The sequence below is a fragment of the Neopelma chrysocephalum genome, unplaced genomic scaffold, assembly GCF_003984885.1.
Source record: "Neopelma chrysocephalum unplaced genomic scaffold, ASM398488v2 Primary Assembly neopelma1_44, whole genome shotgun sequence".
Lineage (NCBI taxonomy): Eukaryota > Metazoa > Chordata > Aves > Passeriformes > Pipridae > Neopelma > Neopelma chrysocephalum.
Window position 1 is genome coordinate 3,541,169 of NW_020897703.1, and position 9,870 is coordinate 3,551,038.

Consider the following 9,870-nt stretch of genomic DNA (forward strand, 5'->3'; position numbering starts at 1 on the left):
TGCAAAACAGTGCATGAATTTGAAGGGGAGGGTGATGTTTGTAGCAGGAATTCCTCCCTGAGACTGGTGTGTGTTGTATGTTGTTTGAGCTTGTGCTCTGGGTTAGAGTGCACTGAAGCTCTTGCCAAATTGGAGAGTCCTGAATCAGAGCTGGGTTGGGGCTGAAATGGGCAGCAGGCTGTTGAACAAACCTGAGTGTGGGCAGCACAACTTCAGTGGCATCACTCAGACACCCACAAATTTTAGGTGTGTAAAAGGCTGGACAGCAATTCTGAGGATTGCATTCCTCAGCTCAGCTCCTAAATGCCACCCAGATTTCCTTTTAAGTGCTTTTAGGATTCTGTCTTTAATTAAAAATGAGGCTAAGGTTTGTGTTGATATGCTACCTTGTGGTAGACAACCAACTGCTGTGTTGCTGCTGCTCTGTGCACGTGGCCCTTTTGGATGGGCTTTTCCCTTTCACCTTAAGTGTCTAGTAATGTAAGTATTGCCAAAATATGAAAATTGTAGGTACTATGAAGGTACTATTTTAAAATATGAGCCATCTATTACTTATTTTCTGATGTTCTTTGACTCTTTTATACTTCCTAATTCTAAATGACATGTGTTTATCACAGTTCTCAATGCTTTGAACACAGAATAAAGAGTTCTATTTTGTATTGTTTGTACCATTGATTCTAAAACCAACATGAGTGGAAATCTCATTATCTCAATTTTCCTCTTCTCTCTTCTAGTTCAAGATCCCTAGCATCTGTCTGGTGAGAATCTGCAAATAAGGTTTTCAGACAGAGGACCTTGATGGTGAGGCCATCTAGACCAGGGTTTTTCAAGGTTTTTTTATGGCCTCCTAAACTTGTTGGAAAAAATCTGAGAATTGCCTAACCTCTTTGGGGGGAAAAAATGAATCACAAATGCATTGTGGAGTGCTGCCACAGTAGTTATCACTATTTGCAATCAAAATAATGAGGCAAAGCTTTTGAATTATTATCATTTTTCCAGTGCTGATTTTGTTTAGTTCTTTCCATACCGAGGAATGTACGGATATCTTTTAAAAACATCTTACTTTGTGTGTAGTAGTTTTGCAAATTGCTGCATGAAGGTTTATGACCTATTGATGATCCAGAGCCTGAGAAGTGCTGCTCCAACAGCTACAGCAGCACAGATAACTTACACCACTAAAATTATCTGTTGTCAAAAAGAAACCACTGCGTTCTCTGAACTCCTGAGAACTGAACAAGAGGTTCTCAGTTAAACTCTTGTGGTTTTTTTTTCAGCTTTGCTTTACAAACCCTCTGGTGCTGTTTTTTAAAGTGCTTTAACTGAGAAGGAAATAACCTAATACCGTGTTTGAACACACGGAGCAGTCACAGCACTGGGAGGTGCAGGGCACTGAGGGATGTGAAAAGGTGTGATATTACTGAAGGTTGTAGTTATTTTGTAGTACATGGCCCCATTTGTAGCTTCTTTCCTTGAAGCCCTAGAAGGAAAACATACAGCTGAGGGGTTTTACCCAACCTGCTTGTCATGCCTTCCTTTGCTGCCCAGTGCCTTGATCCCTGGCACAGCTGTGGGGGCCTGAGCCCTGGGGCACCTTGGGAGGGGACCTGCACAAACCCTTGAGGGAGAGAGATACAGCCAGAGTCTGTATGCTGCATAGTTTGAAGACTACAACTTGTGAAGTGCCATTTCCTTTGTGTACTTCCTTTTTTTTTTTTCCTTGAGTTTGTTGGAACCAGGAGTGTAAGTGCACTTCTGGAAAGAGAGGACTGCTGTCATCAGCTGCGAGTACAAGCCGTACATATGAAAATATAAAAATACACTTCATTAAAAGAATGTTTAGCCATTGGAATTAGTTATACATGCAAACTCAAATGGCCATACTCAGCTGATAAGGACAATCTTGATGAGTAGTGTTTTGCCTACTTCTGCAGTTAGATTTGAATCTTCTGTCTTGAGCTCACTGCCAGTGTTGTATAAATCATACCATATATTAGGTGTCTTCAAAAGAAAACTGAACAAACCACACTGTAATTAAAGTGAGTTTTTTTTAAATCACTTTTTTGCTTATTTGAAGATTTATTTTTTTGCAGTTCTGCTAATAAGAAGTATCTTTATGTTGCTTTGTGTACTGCATATTTTTTTTCTCAAATGGAAAATCATATTTCTGAATACATGCTGAATCTATGGTCTTTGTGCCATGCCCATGAGGGGAAACAACTCTGAAGGGAATTCCCAATTTCAGCAGATTATAGCTAGGGGACAGAAAAGCCTACTGCTGTCTTGAAACTTCCTGTTTCATCAGTCTGAGGAGATACAAGTGTTGATAGGTTTAATGAGCTTCTCAAAATGCAGAAGGTTGTATGCTGATGTGGGACATGTGTGGTGACTCAGAGGCATCTGAATTTGCATGAATGGATTTGTTTTTAAGCAATGTGGTTACACTGCCAAGTCCACCAAGGTAAACATGGTGTTTTCTATGTGGCTTTCTTCACTAAAACCTAATGTTGTGCAAGGTAGCAAGTAATTAACAAGAAGGCAGCTATAAAGAGTTATCCTGATTGAATTACCAAAATTAGAAGAACTATGTTGGCATTCAAAAAGATCCTGTTGAGAAAGATGTATGTAAAATTAGGCTCTAGCTCGTATTATGGAAAGATAGTATGGGTCGAATATTGAATCATATAATGGTTTGTGTTGGAAGGGACCTTAAAGAGCATCTAGTTCCAACCCCTCTACCTTGGGCCGGGACACCTTCCACTAGACCAGGTTGCTCAGAGCCCCATCCAACCCGGCCTTTAACACTTCCAGGGATGGAGCAGCCACAGCTTGCCTAGGCAACCTGTGCCAGGGCCTCGCTGCCTTCACAGTAAAGAATTTCTTCCTAATATCTAATCTAAAACTACCTTCTTTCAACTTAAAATTGTTACCCCTCATCCTATCATTACACTCCCTATCTTTTCTGTAGGCCCCCCATAAGTACTGGCAGGCTGCTATAGGCTGTCACTGGAGCCTTCTCTTCTCTGGGCTAAACAACCCCAAATCTCCCTGTCCTCATAGGTAAAATGCTCCAGCCCCTGATCCTCTTTGTGGCACTCCTCTGGACCTGTTCCATACAGCTTCATTCCAAACCAGATCTTGCTCCCATAGCTACCTCTACTTGCCTAAACATTGGCTTGGCCTCACACTCTGCCAGCTGGGTGGGACGTGGAGAACCTCTTGAAACTAAGCCAAAGTAACGGGTGTTATGAGGTGCATTTAATTCCAGTGTACTGTAAAGCAAGTCACGTCTCGCACTGAGATTCAGACTAACCAAGGAGCTGTTATCCATTAAAACATGACATCAAGTTGCAAATATTTTTTCTGAATATGGACAATAGGCTAAAGAGAATGATGGTTGGAAAAGGTGCTTCAAGCAGTCCAGGAGCAAAGGCAAGATTCAAATAGTAGAAGGCCATTTGGTCTTTCATTGACATTCAGGTTTGTGTATGCCACAGTATCTGCCAGATCTCAGCAGTACATTTCCCTTCACTGTAATAGAGTATTTCACTTGTTCTAGTATCTGCTTCACTATTTTGGTATAGTCTGAAAAGGGATTTTTCTAATTGTGGTTCCTTTTTTGTTCTTTTTTAGCATTTCAATCTTAATCTCTAATATATAACACTTGTTTGACCTGGAGAAAAAAGAAGCATGATGATGATGACACACATGCTTCAGAATGGTAAGGTTGTGCATTTTTGCAAAATAGAAATATCACATTAATATGTAATGAGCTTTATTTCACTAAAATTTCCCTCTTGCAATCATTCATTTCCATCCATCTTATAGCCAGCCTTAGGACTGTGACCACTCTGACTCTGTGTGTAGTGATGGTGCTAAGAGGCCCTGACTGTATTTTGCTAAACATTGATTTCATGTCTCAAGCCAAGTGTGCATTATTTAAAGGTAAATGGGTGTGCAGTTGAATAAACACTAGAAATGTAGAAGAGAGAACAAAAGGTGAAAGTGGAGCAATGATCAGCATTTGAAGCAGTAGTCAAGTTGTTCAGCTGACTCTCTGACTCAAACTTGAGGCAAAGCCCCTTAGGGGTAGCATTTTTGGCTTTTAGTGGCTCTGTTTCCCCATGTGTAAAATAGCTATATCCATCTGGCAAGTGTGTTTTCCTTCCAGTGAAGTTCTTGGTTTTGCATAAAAATGCTATTGTGATGACATGGGCATTATTTTTATTAGTAGGGGCTTGTAGTATGATTAGAACTGTCTTACCTAACTTTTTTCAAGTGGATAGTGTTATTAAAATCATCATAATATAGATAAATAAGAATATTTGGGTACAGTGTATGTCACTTTAAAGATCACCTCTGTTGTTATCTGTTGTGTTCTTTCCTTCTTCATTTTGTTGTTCGTATCCCTGTTACTCTTTTTAGGGTTTTTTGGAAGGGATGCTGTGCAACTGGGTAGGAGGGTCCCCTGACACAAACAGCCAGGGTTTCTATGGTGATTTACATGATATGTAACAAACCAAGGAAATAGGGGTGAGATTACACCAGCAAATGACTATAGGTGTAATTTGGCAGGTTTAGTACTAGAAATGTTTGCAGGCATCTTCTTAACTTAACTAGAGGAAACCTTTCCAGATTATTTTTATTGTTTTAGTGTTCACACTGCAGTTTCTGTTCAATGAGTCTGTCTCTCATGGATTCCAAGATTTCAAACCTTAACAAACAAAAACATACAAGAAATATGGATTTGAATCCTGCTAAAATTAGCATTGAAATAAACTCCTTGTAAATAACTTTCTTAATCCTTCTGTGAAATTTTAACTGATTCCTCCCCAGTGACCTTGACTATATGGAAAGTATCTTTGAAACATATATTTGAAACAGGAATTCAGAGTCATGAGCAGACACCCAGATATGCTCATTGTCTGGAATTAAGTGCTCTCATGACAAAACGGGGTGTAGCATATGTCTGTTTGGATATAGCATTTTAATTGAGCAAGAGTTGCTTGTAGAAACACTGGTCAAGTTGTGTTGGGCTTTTTTAATAAGGGAAAAGATGATGCAAGTGCAAATTGTTGTAATGCTGAAATACTGTAGGTGTAGTTTCAGTGGAAGAATAATACAGTCAGGACTAACGTCTCTGGTATCTCATCCTGGTAGTTATTTGAAGATAGTGAAATACCATTTCATTGCACATGTTAAAACTTGCCACTATTTTTTAAGAGTAACTACCATCATATGAATATTTAATTCAAAGGAAATATTAAAAAACCCCAAAGGCTTATATTTCAGAGCTTCATCAAACTATGACCACCTACAACTGGTGCCTGAGTTCCCTTTAAATTCTGCTGGAGTTCAATCAGAGAAAGCTTGTCAGGATTTTGAGTCTTGCTATGTGTTTAGACAGTTCAGCTCACAGCTCTCTGACTTTGAGACACCCTGAAGTCCATTACCTATCTGTGTGTTCCTCCTCTGCAAGAATTGATCTAGCCTGGTACACTCGTAAAGCAAAACTTTAATTGCCTCCCAGTACTGCACTTGAATGTACATGCCTTTTTATGAGCAGGTAGTCTTATTTGCAGCAAAATCACTTCTTACAAAGCTGTGTAGTGTAATAATGATTAAGTCAGAAATTGGTAGGTATGTCAAAATGAGAGTGGTAGCTAGCCCTCTACTATAGGCATGTTTCCTGTACAATATCGAACTTTTCAGTAGGGACTCCTAAATTGGGAAAACCAGCATATACAGTGTGGTATTTATGAATCTGGGTGATGTCAAGCTTTCTGTTGTGGAAAGGGAAGTGCGGGATTTACTAAACCATGTTATTGCTGTGAAGGCTGCTAATCTTTTTCTTGTTTCTTTTCTTTCATCACTACACTAAACGCCCTGAGCTATCTGTATAATTATTTCAGGCAGCAATCCACATTGTTAGCTTATTTCCCTTGGGTATATTTGTGAATTTTTGGAAGTAGATTTAAAAATTGCATGGATCCATTTGAAAGGAATACCACAGTTTCCATTCAATTTTGCCTTACGGGTGTCTCTAGCAGGCTGAATTACCAGAGGCACACAGCTTCTTGGAAACCTCGTGTGGAATGGTAGAGCACAGCCCCACAGGAAAGGTGGTGTTAACACATCATGGCTCTGGTATTTGATGCTCCAGGTAAGAATTGCAAGACTGGGAAAAGAAAATTACGTGTAAGTAGTCAATGAGTCTGTATAGGCAGCTACCACTGCTTCTACTTAATGCATTTGTAGGTGATTAAACAAGGTACAGCCTGCTTCTGTCAGATTTTCAGCTGCATCTTGGGCTTTGAAAAGCTAAATTCACTGACACTTTCGTTGGGACTGAACCTCTGATTTTTCTTGCCACTAAATAAAAGCACTTTGAGATTAGCAACATGGGTAAACCCTAATTTACTGATTTTGTATTTTCCAAAGCAGAACCAATTGAAATGGTCACTTCAAATTTGCAAGGATCAAGGCTGCACAGTACTCTGAGCTCTGTAAATGGGAATTAAATGGCAGTGGTAACTGGTGAGCACCCTCCTGGACCTACCTGTGCCCCTGCAGCGTGGCTGCTCTGTCAGCCGAGCAGTCAGCGTTGACTTGTAGCCTCAAAGAGCATCTTGTACACTGCATCTGAACTGGTACTCTGTGCCCAGTGTCTTGTGTCACAGGAGCACAACTCTTTGGCCACATCTCACCCAAAGGCTTGGAGAACAATTTGCTAAACCCTGTGTTTGGTGTCGCTGACTCTTACAGCTGCTGAGCCCAGTGATGGCGGAGCTGCTTCCCTTCCTCCTACACTTCATTTTCTCAGTTGCAAGGTCTGAATGCAAAAATGTGGCAGCATTAGAGATGATCATGCCAGAGCTACTGTCCCTTGAAGCTTTGCCATCTGTCAGGACAAGTCCTGTGCCGTTCAGGGTTCAGAGAAAGAAGTCCTCTGAAAAGCTGGTCTCAGCTAACCAATCCTCAAACACTTCTCCCAGCCGAAACACTTCCCCCATCAAAGCTGTTGTGTGCATTTCCATTTCAGATTGTGGCTCCCTGGTGCTTATGTCTCATGTCACACCTTGCTAGGGAACAGGTGCTGGTTTATTTCTTTCCTCTCAATTCCCCAGGTGCTTGTGTCTGAAGGGCACCATAGTGATACTGTTCAGATGTTCTCCTCTCCCTTAAATGTCACTACAGCTTGTGGATGATCTGCATTTCCATATCTAGATTTCTAAAGGATTTTGCATATTTGTTTCATTGTGACCTTAGTATTTAGTTTGTGTCTTACTCTTTACTAAAACCAGAAGGACTTCTTGTCATCTTCTACCAGGGAGAAGTGACCTAATATCAAGCTTTCCATTTGTTAGTAGCTCTTCTTGTGATAGCTGTGGAAATGCTGTTATGACTGAGCAGAAAATGTAGGTAAATATGTTTTCATTCCACAGATGTGTGCTCTGGTGTTGTGCTGTTATTTTAGAAGACTTGTTCTTATTTTAATTAAACTCCTTGTTCAATTTCAGAAGAAAATGTTTTTCTGTGATGTAATTGTTACAATAAGAAATCTCCTCAATCAACAAGCAAGAGGAGGAATTCAGGTGTTCAGCCCACCATGTGTATTGCAATATGCTAAATGCAAGAAATTGTCCTCTTCACTGGGTTTACGTTTCCTGCAGAAAGTTGAAGTACAGACTATCTCACCAGTTTATGAAATTGAGGGTAAAGCTGAAATATCACATGACCTACCTAAGGAAAGAGATAATAAGACTGCACTTTAAAAATAGGTGGTGATCACTCGTCTTAAAAAAGAACATAAACAAGCCTTCTGCTGGCCAAGCATGAGGAACCCCAAAGAAATGTTGGTTTTGTTTGTGTGCATGGTGTAGAAAGACATTACCGCTAAAATTGACCTCCAACTTCCTGCTAAGTTCCTGCACAACTCTGAAAAAAGCTGTTCAGGAACATACAGAGTCAGAGCTAATGGACTAAAGAGCTAAACACTTTCGCTGACTTACAGAACTCTTGATCAAGATGCATAACATCTTGGATAATGCCATATGTCTTGCTGTTTGACAGTCAGATAAACACGGACTTCATAAGAATTATGGCTTGGTTTTCATAGCACCTTGCATGTTTGACAGGTATCCAATCTATGGACCTTAGGATGCTCTTGAAATTTGCCTTCAGTGGCTTGGGTTGCCTTTGAACTTCACAGAAACAAGGTTTCCTTTGTGTTCAGATGGTGTAAAGATTTACTCTTTGTCCACTCACAGGCTTGTACATTTGGTGAAAAATGTAAGTTCTTGATATTTACAAGGGTATCTATTTTTAAGACATTTTGTAGAATCAAGAAAAATTTCATGGGAAATATAATTTAATTTCAGTGGCCACGTTGAGGGTGGACTGACTCATGAGTGATAAAATTTTGGATGTGTTTGATGAAGCGTAATTCAGATAGAGTTGTAATCCAGGCTCATATGATCCCACTGGGACAGAGGTGATGTGATTTCTCCTAGCAAATGAGACATCTAAATGGAGTCCACTTTTAAGGAGTACATAGCACCAGAGGATACTGCAGGTGTGAAGCACACACTCTTGCAGCTCATGCCAAGTAATGTTTCTTAAATGATACACTGGGGCAGTATTTTATGTAACTTGCCATCAGATGACATAAATTCTCTGACAACTCCTAACTACACTGAAACAAGGGTTCTTGGAATAGGTTGTAGTACTGAAGCCAAGCACTTAATCAGGTGTAACATGAGGCTTTGACATGATTTACTGCCTGCTGGTAGCTTGTACTGGGACTGTATTGTCCTTCTGTATGTACTGTGTAATAGTTTTAAGCTGTCCTTGGACAAGACCCTATTGTGAACAAGCTGACTGGCTTAACTGGGGTGTCCTGTAAAAATATGTTAATAAAAACTGAAGTAATTGTAAAAGATCCTATTCCTACTATTTCTGTTTCCCAAACTGTTCCCAATAGTAAATTACAGCCTATGCTCTTAACTCTTGCTGCTCTGATGCTTTGCTAATGCCTGCTAGAGTTCTAATCCTTGTTTCAAAAAGGTTCAATCATTGCATGCCATCTCAGCTGGCTGCTGGTATGCCTGAGTTCTCTTCTGCCTTGGCTTACAGGGTGCAGAAGTTACCAGAGAAATAAAACTTATTCTCAAGGGGTCACATAAATTTATTAGCACTTAATTTATTTCGTATCCCTTCATGTCTCAGCTTAGTCAGGTCTATGGAGTGAGTTCTGAGGTGGTACTTTATTTAAGTTAAAGGATTTTCTCAAATGAGGTAACTTATGCTTGGTATTAATATATTATGTCAGGTCCCTGTGACCTGGAGCTATTAGGTCAGCAGTAAACAGTTTACAGCAGTAGACCCTTCATGGGTGCAATTTTAAGAGGGGTACTCTGAAAAAACATAATTCACTGAGGACAACCTTAACTAGACTTTCTGCCTAGGGACAGATACCAAAAATGTGAGTTCTTGCAAAATGAGGTGTTGGTCCTTCAAATAGAAAGATGCGCTCTGGTGGGTTTAGCCATGCTGAATTTTTTAAGGAAATAGATGCAGAGAGGTGCATATTGAGAGTTTTCTCACAGAAATTACTGCATTTTATAGGCAGGGTGAGAAATTTAGGAGGAGACAGTGACCTGCATGAAGGGCTCATTTTACTAACCTGCCTGTGGTTCCTGGAGGACCAACACCTCTGTTAGAGGGACTCGCCTCAGTCTGCAAAGAGTAGCACTAAGCAGAAAGGACAGCATGGTGGTTTGGAGGGATTTCTGGTTCCTCCCTCTGTTCTCCTCACCCTAGAGCTCTACAAAGTACAAGTCCTCTGGAATATGACCAGGATTTTAGTAGGAT